This window comes from Taudactylus pleione, unplaced genomic scaffold (assembly GCF_031769625.1).
Source record: "Taudactylus pleione unplaced genomic scaffold, aTauple2 ptg000242l, whole genome shotgun sequence".
In the NCBI taxonomy this organism is placed as follows: Eukaryota; Metazoa; Chordata; class Amphibia; order Anura; family Myobatrachidae; genus Taudactylus; species Taudactylus pleione.
In genome coordinates, this window is record NW_028284644.1 from 8,654,486 (window position 1) to 8,676,937 (window position 22,452).

Consider the following 22,452-nt stretch of genomic DNA (forward strand, 5'->3'; position numbering starts at 1 on the left):
TGATATGACGCCAATAATCGATTTAAAATGTAATTGGCACTTTCGAATAGAGCACTTATGAGATAGGGCAGTCCAGCCAAAGCTATCCAGCCGACTAATGAACCTTACATAGGAGACCTGGCATGTGAAACCACTGATTGCTAACTACCCCCAAAACACTCCCACTAATATTGCTAGCAATAAATTACCTTAAACAAACAAATAGCAAATACCATTAAGCTAACATCTGGGTCTATATATCTAGAAGCTAGCAAAGAAAACAAAAACACAAAAAACTATATTCAAAACCATCAGCTACAGATAGTATGCAGTGATAAAACTACTTAAGTTAACATTACTTCTAAGTTAATTGTTCAGCGCTGTAGTAATTTACCTAATACAGCTAAGGCGGGGACATACAAATACAAGGCAGCAAGAATATGCTGGGAGCTGTAGTCTTTTACCTAATACAGCTAAGGCTGGGACATACAAATACAATGCAGCAAGAATATGCTGGGAGCTGTAGTCATTTACCTGCAGGTGAGAGAAGACAGAAGGATGCATCAATTCACAAGCAATAGCAGCTGTAGATATAATTAATAATGCTGATATAACGCCAATAATTGGTTTTAGAATGTAATTGGCACTTTTGAATATGGCACTTATGAGATAGGGCAGTCCAACCAAGGCTATCCAGCCTACTAATGAACCCTACATAGGAGACCTGGCATGTGAAACCACTGATTGATAACTACCCCCAAAACACTCCCACTAATATTGCTAGCAATAAATTACCTTAAACAAATAAATAGCACATATCATTAAGCTAACATCTGGGTCTATATATCTAGAAGCTAACAAAGAAAACAAAAACACAAAAAACTATATTCAAAACCATCAGCTACAGATAGTACGCAGTGATAAACTACTTAAGTTAGCATTACTTCTAAGTTAATTGTTCACAGCTGTAGTAATTTACCTAATACAGCTAAGGCTGGGACATACAAATACAAGGCAGCAAGAATATGCTGGGAGCTGTAGTCTTTTACCTAATACAGCCGAGGCTGGGATGTACAAATACAATGCAGCAAGAATATGCTGGGAGCTGTAGTCATATACCTGCAGGTGAGAGAAGACAGAAGGATGCATCAATTTACAAGCAATAGCAGCTGTAGATATAATTAATAATGCTGATGTAACGCCAGTAATCGATTTAAAATGTAATTGGCACTTTTGAATAGGGCACTTATGAGATAGGGCAGTCCAGCCAAGGCTATCCAGCCTACTAATGTTACTACTCATGTGGCAGCAACTGTAGGTGATTACAGAACAGAGCATGTTGCTGGCTTTTTGAGAGGATGGCTCGTGGGCCATGCATCCATGACTTGGCGCCACTGCACTTGCAGGCGCGCCGCAAATGACATCATCACTAAGAGCCGATGTACATTAGGGATCTCTGGAGGAAGGTGCCGGCGGTTAGGGAACGCCTATGATGATGTCAGGCGTCCTGAATGAAGCAGGACGCCGACCACGTGCCCGGTCACGCCCTCATGCATTTGCGTGACTGCAGGATCACAGGCCTTTGTAGGCCGTGCCCCAAACACTATTTTGGCGGGTGTTTGAGTGCTGGATTCCTGTTTTGCTGAGACTCACTGCAAATTACAGGGGGATGGCTGTCTCTTATCAGATAAGCTGTTAAACTAGGATTATTACTTTTTGGTATTAACCTGGTGATATATGGTGGTCTTATAACATTGTTATATATATAAGCAACTTTACTGCACTACTTCTTAGGAATTTAGGCAGTAACATATATTGTTTTGTACTGAAGATTCTTTGTTTGACTTTGGTTTTTGTGCTAGTAAATGTGGAGTCCAGTTTTTTGCATTTAAACAGATAGGTGATTTAGAGTCTTAAGCCTCCTCGCTTTTGCTGTCATTTCAAAAGCAGTGCTGGGTAAAAAAAACACCTCCTTTGTTTTTTATCTATTCAAATTGTGCTACACTTTTTCCGGAGTAATTTAGCTAGCTAGCTGTATTGGTTAGAGTTGTCTTTCTCTCTCAGTATGGAGAAGCCAGACAAGGGTTCCAAAAAACAGGGATCAGTCACTTTTTATACTTGTACAAAATGTGATAAAAAGTTTCCAAAGGGTTGTACGGACCCAGGGTCTCTCTTTGCTGGTTGTTCACAGGGAGATTCATTACCGGAAAGTTCGGCTTAACGGTCTGTGATGCCTGATTGGGCAAGGTCTTTGGCTGAGGCCATAGGTGAATTACGTCACTCTCAAATTATACTTACCCTGTGCTTAAATGTCTGATCCCTCGGTAGAGCCCAATTGCTGAGATGGCAATATCCCTAAGGAAAATGTCCTTAGTGGATTTTTCTGGAGATGAGCCTTCAGCCGTCTCTTCCCAGGAAAATTAATTATGTCTGGGAAGACACCTCAAACTGGGAGGTTGACTCCCATTCTTATTCAGGGGTTTCTATGATGGTAAATATGGTCCGGGAGACTTTGCATCTACAGGAAACGGCTATTTCAGTGACTAGTTCAGTTTCTTTCTTTAAACGTAAGATGAAACGTGTCTGTTTTCCCAGAATTTTCACATTTTGAAGAAATATTAAAAGAAGCCTGGTTTAAAACCTGATTCAAAATGTCATATTCCGAAAAAATTTAAGAATATTTATCCTTTTTTAGAAGAGGGTACCAAGCTTTGGGAAATTCCAGCCATGGTGGATGCTCCTATTGCTAGGTTGGTCAGAAATACTGTTATCCCCACAACACAGTCTGTAACACCTAAGGATCCTATGGATGTGAAGAATGAGGCTGTACTTAATATATATATGTCTATATTCACTTTGTCAGGAGTCTCGCTGTGGTCTGTTCTGACCAGCGCCTGGGTGATACAGGCTATAAATTCCTGGATGGCCCAGGTGATTGCTGGGCTTCAATCAGAGGATTTGTCTGAAACTAGTTCTTTAGCTGATCAAATTTTGAGGGCTCTGACATATATAGGTGATGCCTTAATAGACACTATTCAGGTACAGTCTCATATTTCTGTTTTGACCATTGCTGCCATACGTTCTCTATGGTTTAAAACATGAAAGGCAGACATAGAGTCCAAGCATGCCTTAGAGGCACTGCCTTTGAAGGAGGTTTTCTGTTTGGTCCAGAATTAAATCAAGTAAAAGAAGCGCTGTGGGAACTAACAATACATATGTAATACGGTGGAAAACTATACCAGCTGAGGTGAGACAAACAAACAACACTCAACATACAATGTCACAATAGATGTATATAGCGCTTTCTGTGAAGAGTTAATAGTCCTGGATATCAGTTGTACCCGTGACTGTGCGGCGGTATGGCAAGGGTGTAAGTGCTGACCCTACCTTTCCCTATGCTCCTCCGTGCGGGGTTAGCCTGGTCCGGACTCCTGCTGTTCAGTCAGCTGCTGGTCTGCTCCGCTCACCGTTAATAAGATATACGATGCGCCGGGACAGCCTCCTGCTGTGGTAGTCCTGCGACCGTCTACACACCGCTTCCTCGTGGAGTTCAATTACTGCGCTCACTGCCTGGTGACGTCAATCGGGTTGTGGACACCAACGCGTTTCATCCTTTCGGACTTTGTCAAGGTGCTTCAGGATTGCACTTGTTCTCCTTTTACCCTATTGCTAGTTTGCTGATTGGCTTGTGTTTCATGTCAATCAAATAAGCCTTCTAGCTGGATATCGGAGGAGGCGGCTGGATTATTGCCCAGTATGCAAATCCTTGGGTGTGTGTGTATTGTAAAATATCTTTTTATTAATAGCAAAATTCCCGGCGCATCGTATATCTTATTAACGGTGAGCAGAGCAGACCAGCAGCTGACTGAACAGCAGGAGTCCGGCTATATACATCTATTGTGACATTGTATGTTGAGTGTTGTTTGTTTGTCTCACCTCAGCTGGTATAGTTTTCCACCGTATTACATATGTATTGTTAGTTCCCACAGCGCTTCTTTTACTTGATTTAATTGCTAATTGGCCAGGTGTCTGACCATTTATAAGAAAGCTGCTATTTAACCACAACATATCCAGGCGCGTATGACCATCTTTTTTACTGGTCCAGAATTAAGTTATTTCTCAGGTCACGGGAGGTAAAAGTCCTTACCTTCCTGTATCAACACCAAAACCAAAATCTCCTAGGTTTCGTTCCTGTCAGAACCAAGGCAGGAGAAGCTTTCAGGCCTTCAGTGGTATGCCTAGGGGTCCCCATAGAGTTGTTTTCAGGGGGCATGGTGTCCCCAGCACCCACTGCCCTGCTACTAAGTCAGCAGGTCAATCCACATGACTGTCACAGGACTGGGACTCGACCTCTGGTGGGAGGCCGCTTACTCAGGTTCCAGGAAACTTGGATTCAATCCAACCTGGATTTTTGGATACATGGACTGGTAACCAGGACTTACATTTTAGATTTGGAGGGTCCTGTTCCAGAAAGATTCTTTTCCACTCCTCTGCCTGTGGATGGTAAAGGAGGCCCTTATACAGGCAATTTGTGCTCTTTCCAATTCCGAAGTAATTCCGATTCCAGTACTACAGCATGGCCTGGGGTTTTACTCCAGTCTTTTCTTGGTAGACAAACCAGATGGATCGTTTTGTCACATTCTCAATCTCAGGGGGTTAAATCTTTATCTCCACTTTGAAAAATTAGGTCAGTCATTTGTTCCATGGAGGCAGGAGAATTTCTGGCCTCCATAGATATCAAGGATGCCTACCTCAATATTCCTATATGAAGGGGTCATCAACATCATCTGTGGTTTGCAGTGGGGCATTGGCATTTTCAGTTCCAGGCATTGCTATTCGGTTTGTCCACCACTCCCAGAGTCTTTACAAAGGTGGCACACATGATCTCCCTACTCAGGAGTGGGGTGGGGGTGGGGGGGGTCAATGTGTTGGCTTATCTGGACAATTTGTTGCTAAGGGCACCTCCAATAGACCTATTGCAACAACATCTTCAGATTACCATAGGCATGCTTCAGAGATTTGACTGGATCATCAATTTTCCCAAATCAAATTTAATTCCATCTCAGAGGATGGTATTTTTGGGTCTTCTCTTTAACACCCAGTGTCACAAAGTGTTTCTTTCGCAGGCAAAGATTCGGCATCTTCAATCTAAACAAGGATCATTTTACAGATGCCTCATATCTCAGTCCTCAGGGCTATGCAGTTACTGGGAAAAATGGTGGCTTCATTCGAAGCCGTTCCTTTCGCCAGATTCCATGCCTGACCACTGCAAAACCAATTGCTTCATCAATGGGTAAAGTCAGACCCTTGATTAAACAGGCAGATCTTCAGATTATCTCTGCAGACCTGTCAGTCACTCCTATGGTGACTGCAGGATGCAAATCTCAACAGGGGTTGCCAGTTGTCAGTAATAAATTGGATGCCAGCTTAACAGGCTGGGGGACGGTAGTTTTAGACATGCACCTTCAGGGTCTGTGGTCCATCCAGGAAGCTTCTCTTTCCATCAATATGCTGGCAGCATGCACTGAGGACACTGCCAGCACCGCCACACTGAGGACACTGCCGGCACCACCGCACTGCCGACACTGCATGGAAACTCTACACTGAGGATACTGCCACCCCACGTACTGAGGTCACCGTCAGCACCACCACACTGCCGACACCCTGCACTGAGGATACCACTGACACCCCGCTCTGCTGACACTGCCAGCACCCTGCACTGAGGACACTGCTAGCACCCCCAAACTGCCGCCCCACGTACTGAGGACACCGTCAGCACCCCCGCACTGCCGAAAACGGCACTCCCACACTGAGGACACCACCAGCACCCGTGCTCTGACGACACTGCCAGCACCCCTGCACTGAGGACACCACTGGCACTCTCGCACTGAGGATACTGCCGGAACCCCTGCATTGCCGACACAGCTGTCGCAGTAAGTGCACTATTGGTTTATCTGACCTGCACTGTATCCGACCTTCACTGTATACAACACACACTGTATCCATCCTGCACTATAAACTGCACTGTATCCAACTCCCACTGTAACCGACTCTCACTGTACCCCACACTGTATCCAACCCACACAGTATCCGACCTTCACTGTAAACTGCACTGTATCTGACCCACCCTGTATCCCGCACTGTAACCGACTCACACTGTATCCGACCTGGACTATATCCAACCCACACTATCCCGCACTGTATCCGACCCGCACTGTATCTGACCCGTGGGTATGGAATGCTTTTTTTACGGTTGGGGAGATTTTGGGGAACTGCTCAACAAAACGGCTGATTGATTGGGGCTTTACATGGGCACATAAAGCCATTCATCAGTGGCCCAGCGACCCCAGGAGGGAAATACAGATTGAACACTGAGAATAGGCATGTGCTGATGGCATGTGCACTTGTGTGGGAGGCATTCATGTCTGCTGTGGCTATTTACACATGGTTTAGGGCTGCTTGTTAACTATGACTACTTGTTTTGAGCAAGGATATTCCACGCACGATGTTTAGTACATTTAAGTGTTGTATTGTTTTCTATTGAAAGTACTTGTGAGTAGTTTAGATTGGTTATTGCTAATACATTACTAATTTGCAAAACATTTGTAAACAGAAATAACTGCCGTGTGTTTGTGCTGCTGCTCTGTTGGTTGCTTAATTTAGTCAGCCAGCCTTTGGCCTATGTTGGTGAACAATATTGTGAGCTGTAAGGTGGTCAAAATTTACTGAAAATGACTGGAAATTAATGTTATTTAGGTTAATAATACTGTAGGAACAAAAAAGCCAACATTATGTTACTTTAGCTGTTTTTATACATTTAAAAAAAAAAAAATACAGACCCAAAACCCATGAGGATGGTTTGCAAAACCAGAACCAAAACACGAAAGTTAATTCAGATCCAAAACCAAAACACAGGGTTTGGCTCACATCTCTAATTATTATATGAAGGCGGATGTGTACTCGATACATGCACCTTCCGGTCTCCTCACTACAGGTTTGGAATTCACCTCTCCACTCACTTTTACGTTATCAAATTTCTAAACATTCACAGTGTTTAAGTCGCAATTTGAATAAGCTTATTGTACAGATTTTATCACTAAGATTTTCAAGACATCTTTGTAAAATGTCAAATGTACCAACAATGGCAAAAGATCTCACACACTCTTGGGTCATTTTTGACCAGTTTTTACAATATTTAGTTGCTACAACAAACCTAGCCGACCCTGTAGGCGCTGTACAGGAAATCGTTGTTGATGGACCATCAACCATTCCAGAAATTCCATTCCGTACATTATTGGCTCCAAGCTGTGACTTTCTGGCTCCCATGGCCCGTACCGTGACCAACTTCTTGTCCTAACAGCTTCCCCTGCACACAGATAGGTACACTAATACCAATACAGACAGTCCCCAGCTGGTCGTTAGCAAAGCCCCACCGTGACCGACCTCTTGTCCTAACGGTGCCAACCCATGACCAACCTATTGTCCTTTCTACACACAATATTGCATGCACTAATTATCGTTTAAACTAGAAGTGGTATAGGCTCTTTCACTCCCCGATATTCGCTATAGTGCTTATTGAATCACTGTAGTCTAATACTTATTAAATGCCGCTCCTGAAATGCAATCCTTTCGCTTCTCTTGTTGCGACCTTTTACGCTTTCAAAAATGTTGCAAATTGGGGTGCAGTATTTGCTCCCCTTTTTGCAGTCCTGAACACTATTTTACCATATCTATATCATCACTTGCTGCGGGCATTCGCATATACCAAGAATTGCATATATAGGGCTCTATTTACTACAATCCGCATTGGGAATGCAGATTGTAGTATGATATTACCGACTGAATTTGCATTGCGAATTCAGGCAATATCACAGGGATTTACTAAAAATCCCTTGCAGGGACAGAGCTTGCGATAAAGCTCTGTCCCTGCGAATCCCCTCCGCAGCCTTATCACGGTATTTTCGCAAAAAATACTGTGACAAGTGCCCGTGCATGTGCCAACCGGCCGACGCTGCTACCCCCCGATGCTAAGCCCCGACCCCGCAATCGCGGACCACCCACGACCCCTCCTCCCTTAATTGCACTTAACTGCATGATCCGGGCTTCGGTGATGTCCTCCATTGCTCTGGTCAGCTGACATCCCATACTGCACTGGGATCCGGTCACTAGCTGACCGGAGGGAGGACATCACAGGAGCCCGGAACTCCGGTCCCTGGACTCAGGTAAGTTAATTTTTTTTTACTATTTTTTTTTTTTTTTTTGCAGTGTATCAGTGTGTGGTCTGTTTAGACCACACAGCTTATAACTGGGGCCGGCTCCTGGCTCTGCTCTGCACGTTAGAGTGGAGCAGGAGTCCGGTAACTGGGGGAGACCCTGGATAACGCCACCTCCATGTGGCGTTATTATCACAGGGCCTCCCCAGGTTTTTTTTTCACAATTTATTTTTAGTAACTTGCACACAGATCGCATTTCCCATTACAATTATGGGAAATGCGATCTGATTACTAGAAATAAATGATACTTAGGGGCTGGAGTAGAATTTTACGAATTCTACTCCAATTGCCCTGTAGTAACTTTAGGTGAAACTAAAATAATGTGAAAAGGGTGTGAAAACACCCTTTTTCAATTTATTTTAGTAAAAATAATGATAATAAATAGAGCCCTAAGTGAGATTACCTTCACTAAGGACAATTTCCTATTTATATGGTGCTTTGAACGCCATACATTCATCAAGCATACAGTTTTGTTAACACAATTCCTTTTTTGGTACAGTACCTTTTAATTCAGATATTTCTATCGAACATGTACTGACTAAGAAAAAAAACAAAAAACAAGTCTTTGAGACGGCCACTGACTCGATTGTGTGGCTGGCTCCATGTTTTTATGTGCTAATTAACCTGTTCAGTAGTCTGCACAGGATCAGTAAATGGTGAATTGTATAAGACTGAGCTATACAATTTTGACTAAAATGTTTAAAGCTTATGTCAACGTAACTATGTGGCAGAGTTATTTTTAAACACATCAAATATCTACGCAGACTATGCTATTTATTTTACCTTATTCGGAATTCTTCTCTGCATCTTCTCAACCCACAAAGCAGGAATTCAACACAGATGTAGGATATAGGGCCTCATTCAGCAGGGATCGCTGATGCGATAGTGGCTACAATCGCGCACGCAGTTCTGCTGAGAAACTGTGCTAATAATTGCAATCGCAAAGCACTGGCACGGACAACATGCAGACACCCACTTCCTCTCTCGCACATCCGTAATTCCTTGCAAACCAGCCACAACATTGGTAACATCGAAGTACATCGGAACCACTCACACATTTAAGGCAGGTCTGATGGTACCACTAAATTGCTTACTTTCCTGCACGCAGTGAGAGCTCATGCTGCATATGGCATCGCAGTGGTTAATTTATGCATGCCCCTGCAACGCGGTGAAACGCACTGGCACTCCTGCATTTTGCTGACCACTCCCTGTCACTACCCCCAAATGGTACTTCCTGTCAATCACACTGCGATGGGTCTGCGTACTCACTGATCGCAGTCTCGATCGCAGTGAGGCATTCACGCACTGCGATGCATGCACAGTACGCAACAATCGACCGTCTGCGTACGCTTTAGCAGTTGCAATCCTTGCTGAATGAGGCCCATAGAACACATTGTTCTGACCTTTTAGAGATGTGTCTTTCCACCTTTTGTTGTGTCTATGAGCAGAGAGTAAAATAATTGGGAAGTCCGATCAGCTTACTACTCACACAAAGAAATACAAACAATACCACCAATACAATGCGAATACGTGGTTGTCACCAACACAATGCTTCAATTTGGAATGCCCCTGATTTGCAGGGTCAGTGTGGTACAATTTATACACTGCAAACAATATAGGACTAACCTTAGAAACACACAATATATATACTGGTCACTACACAATAGGTTACAGGTAAAAACAATGCAACTGGTCAAGCGTTCAACAGCCTTTCTGAGTCATGGTCACCACTTGCTTGCTTGTCATCATCCCTGTGTGCTTATGTCCTCAGACGACCATCACTCAGAGTGGCAAAGTGGCAGTTAACAGTTTACAGTTAAAGACAGGTTCTTATTAGAAGCATATGCATTTACCAAAAGCTATATCTACAAGCAAAGTTGAATAAAACAAATGTTTACAAATCTGTGATCAAAATCAAATACATTTTCATACATAAATTGCAGTGCGATATTTACACATTGTTATGTTGGAAATTGTGCAACGTTCATAAAGAATATAAACACTAATACACAACAATGCGTGATATTGAAAAGCAGTATTTAAATATATGGAAAATAATAAAAAATATTTAAACGTACAGACAGTTATTTATTATTGTACATCATTCAGTTTTAATATTTGAGTTTGACAGTTTATACACATAAATATATCAAATAGGGAATTAGGTAACCAAGTTTTGTTTGTGTACAGAAGTAGTGGCCAAAGCGTCGACCGCAGACACTCAACGAGTCGATTGCGTTGGCCCACCCAGCAGCAGTCAGCAGCGTCCAATAGGAATTAGTGCAATTCTGATTCGCTGCTGCGCCGAACAGAGGCAGTCAGCTGTCACTGTGACAGCAATAGCCAATAAGAATCAGGCTGATTCTTATTGGTTAAGGTTGTCACATGTAAAGGCCTCCATTGCGCCGATGCCAGAGCTTGTGGGTTAAGGGGAGTCACGGGGCCTGTGTTAGTATTCTACTACTGCCACCCATCACAGACTGGCCGTACTCACTGATATGCCAATACAGTACTCATTCAGTGAAGTCTGACTCTGATTGGCGGGAACTCTAAAGAGGCAGCTGGAGTGACAGAGGGACTCAGGGGTCGGCAGCAGCAGCTCTGCTGAACGTGAGATTTTCCCGTCAGCATAGGGGGGCTGGTTATGAATACACTATTAACACCAGCTAGGAAACTTAACAGGGTATAACTATAACGTGTGGTGGTCCAGAAAGTAACCACTGATGAATATCGCTCATTTACAGTCAATAACCCCACTTTCATTATAGTATACAGATGCCTTTCTCCCACTTCATGCCTGGACCCACAATGAGTCTGTGGTCCAACATTAACCCTTCATTGCCTGTGTATTAAAGCGGCTACAGGGTTCAGTATATTGCAGTGCAGGCCAGACTCGAAGGCGCCAAACCTAAAAGGGGGCGCAGTACTGTACCCTGGAGTGGACCGATCAAGACTGCTGTGTCTGCACTGTGGCTGTTGCTGGACTGCTGGTGTCGCCCAGAGCTGTGGATCTGGAGGGACTGGGAGGTCCTCTACCTCAAGACAGGTCAGTATTCTGTGGGGGGACTGGGGAAATTTAATGTATGTTTTCTTTCTTTTATGTGATGGACAATGTTTGATTTTTTCCTGTAGGGGGACATTGTGTTCGGTTTTTTGGTGTGAGGGCCAATGTATGTGTGTGCGTGTTTTTTTTCTTCCTGTGGGGGCAAATGTGTGGTTTCGGCAGGACAGTCCCCACACCCCTTGCTGTGAGGCCAAGCCCCCTTTTGCATGCCACACCCACTTTTTCGGGCTCGCAGCTACGGTGCAACCAAATGTAGGTACTTGGTGGATCACGGAAGATTTTTAGCTTTAAAAGTAGATAACCGGGTACAAAAGTCTGGCCACCCCTGGTGTACAGTATATGTTGAAGTCCTATTCTGATTACACCATAAAAGTATATTGTGTAGTTCTGAACAGGTTCTCCTGCTAGACCATTAAGTAATCACATGGTCACTGGAATGCAGATGGGGGGGGGTGTATGCATTTTGATCGTGTCAAGTCAAAATACCTATGGTAATTATAAACTGGTTTGTTTGTTGTTTAGAGTAGACCAAGCCAGGGGTCATGGGTGTTGAAGAGAAAACTTTCCAGGTTTTGTAATACCCAGCTAGTTATTGTGAGGTAAAACTGTCATACTAGAGTTATGATACCCTGGGTTGTACCTTGAGGCAGAACTATAATTAGATATTATGAACGACATGCCAGCTAGATGGTTTAGTTTAGGAGTATAAATATAGGAAGTTAAGTTGTAGTAGGAGTTAGAGTAGCAGTAGGACTAAGAGTTCAGTTAAAGTGGGTGCTGGAGAAGAGATGTAAAGCCAGACGGACACACAGAGAGAATCATCGTCGGAATTCAAGAAGGTAGATATGTATCATCTCTCATAATCAGTAGTGATTTTAAATATGTCTATTAATGTCTGTGCGTTAAGTTTGTAAGATATATTTTGTGTTGCATCATGCTATGTAATTAGTTAAGGAAACATAAATATAATTAAAATATTTATCACTATTGTGCATTTTCTATTCTGTTGATTTGAATTATCTATAAATAAAAATTAATAAATACAGCAGGTTTTTTTTTTCATATCTCTGAACTTACATTGGAATCACTACCTAAAGGTTTAGGATATACTGTATAAAGTGTAACCCCTTTTTCAAGAGTTAAATGTAGTACCCACCTATATCTTGTAGGATCTTCAGTGCCTCCACCAGGGGCATATCTATAATGGGTGCAGGGTGTGCGGGGAACATGGGCCCCTGGGTCCAGGGAGGCCCTGCACCGCACACCCTGCACCCATAATATTACTTACCTCTCCGGAGTCCCACGTCGGCGCGGGGGTCTGGCATTGTAAAACGACTGGAAAATGGCCGCCATGGCCATTTTCTCGTCGTTTGCGCATGCGCAGTACAGGAGAAATGGCCACCGCGGCCATTTTCCCGGTGACCTGTGTAGACACTATAGACTTTGGGCACACTCTAGTGCCCAGAGTCTATAACTCCGGTGCTGGTCGCGCACAACTCAGTGCACTGCAGGGCAAAATTGAGTCTGCTTGGGAAAACAAAAATTTTCAGTTTAAACTAGTGTCTTGTACTAGCAAGATACTCAGGACCTGATTCAGACTCGCTCGCTAGATGCGTACTCTCGCACCCAGCATATGCAAATATGGGTAGGCAGGCGATCGCACTGCAAGGCATTAACCCATATCTATAATGGGTGCAGGGTGTGCGGGGAACATGGGCCCCTGGGTCCAGGGAGGCCCTGCACCGCACACCCTGCACCCATAATATTACTTACCTCTCCGGAGTCCCACGTCGGCGCGGGGGTCTGGCATTGTAAAATGACTGGAAAATGGCCGCCATGGCCATTTTCCCGTCATTTGCGCATGTGCAGTACAGGAGAAATGGCCACCGCGGCCATTTTCCCGGTGACCTGTGTAGACACTATAGACTTTGGGCACACTCTAGTGCCCAGAGTCTATAACTCCGGCGCTGGTCGCGCACAACTCAGTGCACTGCCGGCTGCCGGGCGGAAAGGAGGGGGCCCGTGTCGGAGACTGCACATGAGCCCCCTCCTTTCTAGAAACGCCCCTGGCCTCCACCCAAGCTAATGCAGGGCAAAATTGAGTCTGCTTGGGAAAACTAAAATTTTCAGTTTAAACTAGTGTCTTGTACTAGCAAGATACTCAGGACCTGATTCAGACCCGCTCGCTAGATGCGTACTCTCGCACCCAGCATATGCAAATATGGGTAGGCAGGCGATCGCACTGCAAGGCATTAACACGACCACTATGTCTTGGCATGCATTTGCTTTGTGTATGCAGACGCCCACCAGCCAGTCTTAAGATGCCCACTCGCGCACATCAACTCCAGGAAGTGTATGCAACCATCGGTACATCTAGTACCATCGGATGCGATCGCAGCGCTTGAGGTTGACCATACCCTACCGCAAGCACTGCGAGCACTCCAGTGTAAAATCCAGCCAGGTGACGTGTACTATGATGCTCCTTCTTAATTATGCACGCCTCTGAAACAGCGTTGAGACGCTGAGGCACGCCTGCATTCGCATCTCTACTCCCCTGTTCCTAGCAGCCAGCCCCTGTCACCACTCACAAATGGCTTCTCCTGTCACTCACTCTGCTGGGCAGTCTATGCACAGTGAGCGAACGCTTCGCGATCCCTCGCACTGGTTGGCGCACTGCGATGCGTTCGGATGCGCAGAATGCAAAAGTCGGCCAGCTTCGAGCGAACGCATTCTAGCGAGCGGGTCTGAATCAGGTCCTGGTATTGTACTCAAATAATATGCCTCTAACACTATGTGTATATTTATTCTCTATGTCTTTCCAGGGACGCTTCAGTTTGGATATAAATTCCTATAGTATACAAGTGAGTATAAGGACACAGTAAGAATATGTATAATCATTGGTTTATGTGCAATTTTCTTCTTTACACACTATCAGTGGTGGCTTCAGAGATGGGGCTGCAGCGCAGTCCAACATTCAAATAGGGGAGCCACACCAACTGCCCTTCCAAACATCACCGGCCAGGACTCGCTGGCAGTGGCTCTCCTGTTTGAATTTTGGACTGCGCTGCAGCCCCATCCCGGGAGCTGCTACTGCACACTATACATTACATTACCTGAACCTTATGACACACTGGGTAAAAACAAAATCACATTAAATAGTTAACAACAGTCAACATATGCACAGTAGGTATAAAAGTAAGGGGTCTATTTACTAAGAAGTGTTAGAAGTGAAGAGTGAAAAGTGATAAGGAGCCAGCCAATCAGCTCCTAACTGCCATCTCACAGGCTGTGTTTGAAAAATGACAGTTGGGATCTGATTGGCTTGCACCTTATCACTTTTCACTCTTCACTTTTCACTTCTCCTAACACTGCTTAGTAAATAGACCCCTAAGTCTTCTAAAGTGTGATAGCGGTAAGTATTCACTTATGATAGTCACAATAACGTTGCAAGTCTAGGGTATAATACTGATGTAACCCTGGTTAAGGGTTAAAATAAGAACTGTACTTATAAATCTATGTAAGATTTATAAATGTACAATTTATGAGGTAAAATATATATATGTATAGTCACAATTCATGATATATGTATTTAATGTATTAACATATCAATTTATGTGGTACTTTCTTTGTCTCTGTGGTGAGGATGTTCTACAGTTAGTGATGGGTAGTTCATGAATGATCAGTTCAAAATGAACTAGTTCACTCAGTTCACAGCTCTGGCAAAGATCAGTTCATCAGGAGCTAAAACAAGTGGGAGGAGTTAGACACAGTGACAGAGAGAGCCCAGCAGCTCCATTAGGCATGAGTCAGTACTGCTAAACGACCACAGGTGGCACTGCTATGCTCAGACCATCAGCCACCTACCCTCCAACATGACCCGTTCCATTAGGTACAAAACACTCTGCTCCTGGACTTCCCACCTAATGTATGATTGCAGTCACCTGTGTTGAACTAGGTAATTGGTGAGACAGGTGTTTCAGCACAGGTGTCTGCTATTATAAATTAAGAGGGAAGTCCAGGAGCAGAGCATTTTGTACCTAATGGAATGGGTCAGGTTGGAGGGTCTGCAGCCATATTCAATTTGGAGCGAAAAGTCCGTGCTGGACTTTTCGCTCCACATCGGAGTTTTTCTGGGGATAAAGTATCGGGCGCGCGCCCGCTTTGTCTCCGTAATCAATTGAAAACGGGAGCCGGCGAAACAGGATCGGCGAAAAAAAACGAGATTTATCTGGAATAAATTGTAGGACCCCCCTAAAGCTGTCCAGATATGGGGGAAAACTATGGGTACCCCAGTTTTAGCCTGCAAAAGTAAGTCAGGGTTTTAAATAGCTGCGGCAGGTGTTTTTTTCCCGACATTGAAGAAGTGATGCAGAAGAGCACTTAGGTTATTTTTTTAAGTGGTCCCATCAAATTTGGGGTACATGAAAATGGGTACTAGCATATTTTTAAGTCCCTAAAGTGTTTTTTTTTTTTTTAAATTCTGCAAAAATGCACCTGCCGCTAATAGTCTACTCTAGAAAACACCTGCCGCATATTTGCAGAATGGCCCTGAACCTATTTCCCTATTTTTCCTTTTTTTTTTTTTACACCTTAAATTTTTAAATACATTTTTTGGGGTGTCCCTATTTTTTTAAAAACTTTTTTTGACATAGTTTATTTTTAAATGTCATTACCAGGGGTGCAGGATATTTTTTTTAAGCCTACACCCCTAAACCCCAATTCTGCACTTTTTTTCGCCATGTAAAACATGGTGAAAAGTTATCCCCGTTTTTTTTCAAAGACTTTTCGCACCTGCAAAAAGTCTTTGAAATTGAATACGGGGATAATTGAATCGGCGAAAATGACGTCATCGGCAATAATTTATCTCTGATTCCAAACTTTTCGCTCCAAATTGAATACCCCTGTATGTGTGTGACTGTGCAGCTCATTGATCTAGATTGTCATGACTCATGAGTCATAGAGTCATTCTAGTTCACTAGTTCGAATAGGTCAGTGACTCAGTGACTCATGTGGAGCTGATTGAAACAGATTGTCATGATGACTCATTGAGTAGTTCAAAAGTCACATGATACATTCCCCATTAGCTCTCTCACATACAGTTATGAGTCAATACTGCTAAACGACCACAGGGGGCACTGCTGTGATCAAACAGATTCATTGTATGGATCTGATGTATATTGTCAGGATTCATTCTCCTAGTATATTAATTCACAAGATACACTCCTAATCATCTTACGACACAGTGCGGAGTGCTGCATGCTATATACTGTACTTCTGTTTACTCTACAAGACATAGGGGGAGATGTATCAAACCTTCAAGAGAGAAAATGGAACCTATCATTTTATAGACTATGCTTTGCATAACTTCTTTACTTTATCTCTCTCTCTAAGGTTTGATACATCTTCCTCCTATCTTTACTGTACTGATCTCAATTTTAGAGGGGTGATGTATAAAACATTCTAACGAGGATAAGTAGAGAACTTGCCCATATTGAGACCATCCTCCTGTTTTTATGTGGAGGCTGTAATCCCACCCGCCCTATTGTTAAACTGGCCACACACTAGACCAACTTTCATCCAACCATCCAACTAGTTGGCTGGTTGGAATGAAAATCTGGTAACATATGGGAGTAACTGATGATCAGCAATTTGCTCCTAAATGCCAGAAAACAGATGAAAATGGTCGTTCAGACAAGTTTGTTAAATGTTTGATCTAAACAATTTGTTCAAAAAACAGTTTTTGTCCATTTTCTGGCGTTTGGAAGCAAATTGCTGATTGTCATTTGCCTTTCATACCTTACCAGATTTTCATTCCAACCAATCAACTAGTTGGATGGTTGGATATAGGTTGGTCTAGTGTGTGGCCAGCTTTAATCTACAGTAGCTCTGGTGTGCATTAAGTGACATTAATGGGTGCAATAAAAAAATGAGGCAAAGTTTTTTTCCTTGTAATTACTGTATTTTAAAAGAAAAAAAAGTGACACGTTACAATACTCTGAATTTGGGTCTCTCTCACTTGTATATTATGGAAATAAAAATAACAACAATTAAGTTAACATTGCAGAGCTAAACATGTCACTACTACTAGTAGTTTGTTATATATTGCTTTTTTAAAACATTAAAAGATCAGACATATTAAACAGCTGACAATTTGAACAAGACTATAACTCACCTAATGAGCTAGTAGTTGAAATCCCTACTGTTTGTGTAATAGACTAGTTCTAGGTTTCCAATCACTTCTCTCAGCAGTGTTTCAGAGCCAGTGATGTAATTACCTAAATGAACTACATGAACTGATCATTTGAACTATTATTTTCAGTGAACTAGATCATAATGAACTGATAACCAAAATGAACTACATTTCTCATCACTAGCTACAGTGTGTTGGATGGTTGGATGCATTGGAGGAAATGGGGCGGTGTAATATAGGTGGGAGTGAATTGGTTCCTGTCAGTAAAAGAGGATCCAGTGAGAGGGAGGATATATAACAGCTGTTAGCAGCAGCTGATAGGCAGTCTGCTGATCCCTCCCTCCAGTGCCTGCCCTCCTGTGACCCAGGCAGCAAGTGAGTGGCGATGAGCTGCCGGGCGCAGGGGGGCAGAGCCGGAGAGGGGGCCCAGCCAGAGCTGGGGAAGAAGGTGAGACATCGGTACTCACCCTATCTGGCAGGAGAGGCGGCATCGCAGCAGGTGGTCCTGGTGACGGAGAGGAGCAGAGGGACATGCACCGATTTGGGCGTTCCCTGCCGGAGGAGGCGGTAGTGCTGTTGCCCGGCGGCGCTTGTTGCGAGGTGACCCAGCGCACAGCTATGAGCTCAGCGGCTGCAGGGCCATCAATCATAGCTGCTATATGCCGCTGATTGGGAGCCGGTCCGGCGTGCAGCCAATGAGAGCCGGAGACTGAGAAGCAAGGCAGCTCCAGTGTCAGATAGACGGCATCAGCATTGCTGGTCGGGCTGTGAGTAATTAATACCTGGCACTCACATAGACACAGATATCCCTAGTGGCAGCAAAGAGGCTCTATAGGGACAGAGGCTTATATCCCAGGATCATAAGGAACACTAGAGGATTTATCTACTAGTGGTGCTCTTTACAGTGGTTCTACCACAGCTGTATAATTAAATAGACATTTGTCTAAGAGGAGCAATTAACAAACTTCATACCAGAGAAACTATAGATATTTACCTTTTAGACTATATCAGAGGAAACCTCTAATTACATTCTGTAGAGTTAATCCAGGGTCTGAAACAGTACCTGAATACAGTGTAACTTGAGCCAGAGGAATCTCAGAGACAGTTGCACTATAACTACGTACTGCGTATTACTACAGTATATTGGGAACAGCAAAAGCTACAGTGTAACAAGTGGATATTTAGGAGAGTAATTGCTCATTACTTTAGCAGACTATAACAAAGTTTCCAAGTAAATTCTATAGCCACAAGAGGAGTTCAAATCTTATACAGGCACACAGCCTTGTTCTCTGGCTTTTACATGAATAATCCCACAGGATATTATATACTGACATTGTAAGAGTTTATTTTTATGCCAGGCATCAGCATAGATACTTGCATGAAATTTACTCTAATTCAATCTGGAATATACAAATACTAATTTGTGGTACAACCATAACTTCACTTGCATCAAGAGGAAGTCCCATAACTAGGATAAAGGACCATTGGACTAATACCAGGGACAGTGTCTGTGATTTATGAACTTGAAATATTTCTATCCTTAGTCCTTAGGATTGTAATACTTTATTGTTTAGGATATTAGGTGCCATATTCAAGGTAGTAGTATAATCATTGTAAATTGTAATAATATTGTTACTGCGTTGTCATTAATGTTATCTCAAATGTAAAGTGAATGCCTATGTATGGGAACAACTTTCATTTAAGTTCTTCATAAAAGTAATATATGACAAGCCTACTATCTGTATGTTTACTTACCTGGAGTGATTACAGTGGGAGATCCATTACTGCGGAATCTATGGATGGAAGACATTGGTGGTAAATTAAAATTGAAATGATACAGTATTGTATTGTGATTACACATTATCTATACACCACACTATATATTTTAACCATTGGGTTTTCCCAAGTAGACCCACATAAACCATAAGTACTTGGGTGGAGACACTGACATTGGGGATGTACACCACTTAGAGGAATGCTAAGGGACAAAGGTGTTAGTAACCCAGTATCCCTTTTAGAGAGTAAAGGGGGGTTATGAAGAAGTGTGTTGGCTTCCTGACTTCCAATTTAATGTTTTTGAATAACTAATGGATTCCTGAGGCTGATATAATCCCAAATATATACTACACACCTTGAATTCTAATGACCTTTATATTCCTAACGTAGCTTTCTCCTTTCCTTTGTCTGTCATTGATGACTTGGAGAGAATTAATGCAGTCAGCTGGTAGTTTCTTTATAAGCTATTAGATAGTGTAGTTCCCAAATGTTTTAACTTGCTGGAAATATTAAGGGAACCGAAATCCTAACTTTAAGCCTTTACAATCTCTAGGAACCTATGAAAACTGTAGCTGCTAACAATCCTCGGGGCTACACCCCGCATTTTTCCCGCCCGGCCTTGCGACCTTTCCCTCTCTGACCTATCATTTCATAGCTAGGATGTACAAGTGTGGTCTGTTTTATTTGCATTAATTCCAGAGTGCCATCCATTGTTCTCTATTTATCTAGCTGCAATTCTGGTATTGCTGCTGGAGGGGCTCCAGGACTGTTCTATAGTTGTGGTGGAATGCCGGGCATCCAAGTCTATATATATATATATATATATATATACATATATATATATAAAATTAAATATAGTGTGTATATATATACTGTGTGTATAAATAAAGGTATATATATACTGTATATACGCACACACACAATTGTGAGTGTACATTAATTATTTGTTATGTATAGCCCCCAATAGTGTTAGGGTGTTACACTCTCTCCCTGGTGTACTGGCAGGGGTCACCACAACAACCCTCGCGTGGACACCACATCACTCTCCTTTTCTCTATCTAGATAACCACCCAAAATTGGGCCATGAAAATACTATACTAGGGTGAATTAACTGTGGTTGACTGGAGGGTTCCCCTAACTGTTCATAGGTGAGTATGGTGGGGGGGTCACGTATTCCTCTTGTGACGTAACTCTTGTTCACTGTGGAGTTCATACTGCTCCTTAAACCCACTAGTGGAAATATTCAGTACTTCTAGTAATCTCAATAGTACTATCCTCAAATTTGTCTTCTTGAACTAAAGGCTGCTTCGCGGATGTCAACAACAGTGTGGACCTATTTCTATCTAGCCCTGCCATAGAAGGGTTTAAGGATCCTCCAACTTTAGTTCCTAGTCTTTCGTCCATGCTGGCCTTGCAAGAAGTCTCTTGGAAATAATAAGAGCCTTCACCATATTCATCATCCAACAAATTTACTTCCCTCAGGTACCTTTTGCTTCTTGTCTGGTTGGTTGTTTGTTGGCTGTTAAATCCCATCGAAGCTGATTTTCTTGGGATTTATCCTGACTTCTGTCATTATGTTCTTCAGTCTGAGACCCAGGAGGAATCCTGATTTCTCTTCCCAAATGAAGTAAGTGTTGTCTGTAGTAAGTCTGAATAGGGCCAGTTGCTCCTTCAGGCTTCATTTTATAGGAGGGAGTTCCAGGGAGTTGTTCTACCACCACAAAAGGGCCCAACTTTCAGCAATAACTTAACTTGTATCATTGTGTGAGTACTAAATTTCAGACAAGCACTTTGTCTCTTGGACACAATATATGTTCCCATACGTTTATATCATATCTGGATTTATTATTTTTCCCTAATATTTCTGCTGTCTCTTTGGCCAGTTGATGATCTGCCTTAAGAACTGTAATTGCTCCACATACATTACTTAGAGTGAGGAACAAAGTTAAAGCCTTTTGTTGTTAAACCCATGCAGATGTCTATGGGTAGCTGAGTTTCTCTGCCAAACATCAAGAAGTAAAGGGAGTATCCCATGGATTCATTTTTAGTACAATTATGTGCATAGCCAAACTACAGATGTACCGACTCCAATGAGCCTTCGTCTAGGATGCAAGGTGCCCAACATTCGAAAAGGGTGCAATTAAACCTTTCAGGTTGTGAATTCCCTTATGGGTGATAAGGGGTAGTTTGTGACTTCCGAATGCCACAAACCTCACATAATTCCCAAATTAACTGACTCTCGAATATCGCCCCTGATCAGTATGTAGTTGGGCTGGCAAACCATAATGAATGAAAAATTTCTTCCACAAAGTTCTAGCTACAGTGATAGCTCTATGGTCCTGAGTCAAAAAGGCCTGGGAGTAAAATGGTCAGTGAATATTTTGTTTATTTCTATCCCCTGAGTCAATATTTAAAAAATCTATACATACCAACTCCATGGGTCCATTGGTATGAATGTTCTTCAAAGCGGCGTTCTAACCAGGCAGTCTTCCTTAGTATGCAGTTCCCACAGGTCCTAATATGCTGATCTATGTCTTCAGCCATTCTGGGCCAATAAAATTTATACGAAATTAGTTGTCACTTTTCTATACAGAATCCTATTTCTTATGCACAATTTTCCATACTGTTTACAAAGAAGTTGAACTCTATAAAGTCTCCAAACATTCAGTAAATGTATCTTTCCTCCTTCTACAGCTCTACAAACCTGCGAAATATAGGGATCTTCTTCTTGGGCCTGAATTAAATCCCTGTGAGATACTCTCTGTAGATTTCCCAATTCTGACTGAAACAACCAGCTGTATGCAAAATAAAGAGCACTCCTTGTAGCTCCCAAAGATGCCACACAATCCTCTGTCATCAGTCTGATGACAAATCACTTTAACATCCAAAACGGGCACTTCTAACCATTCTTCATTTCTTGGTTTTACTGGGTCATGAATTAAACAGGATAACGTATCTGCATCAATGTTGCTCATTCCCCTGCAGTATTTTAAGCAGAAATTGCAGCACTAGAGAGCAGCAAGCCACCAATGTCCTGTGGCATCCAGTTTAGCTGTGGTCTGGATGTAAGTCAAAGGATTGTTATCGGTGGGAAATTCAAATGTCACACCATATACAGTAAATAATTATGTAATTTATCCACAACTACCCATTTCAAAGCAAGGAATTCC

At 42.8% G+C, this 22,452-nt stretch overlaps 1 protein-coding gene across 1 annotated transcript in view; it reads left to right on the forward strand.

Annotated features, from left to right (window-relative positions):
* Positions 1-12,069: 12,069 nt before the first annotated feature.
* Positions 12,070-22,452, forward strand: part of LOC148516748 (acidic mammalian chitinase-like) — a 79,290-nt gene continuing 68,907 nt past the window's right edge. Inside the window, exons 1-2 of the mRNA XM_088479651.1 lie at positions 12,070-12,155; positions 14,139-14,177. The gene's annotated coding sequence lies outside the window, so the exon portion shown is untranslated. The remainder of the gene's footprint in view (positions 12,156-14,138; positions 14,178-22,452) is intronic.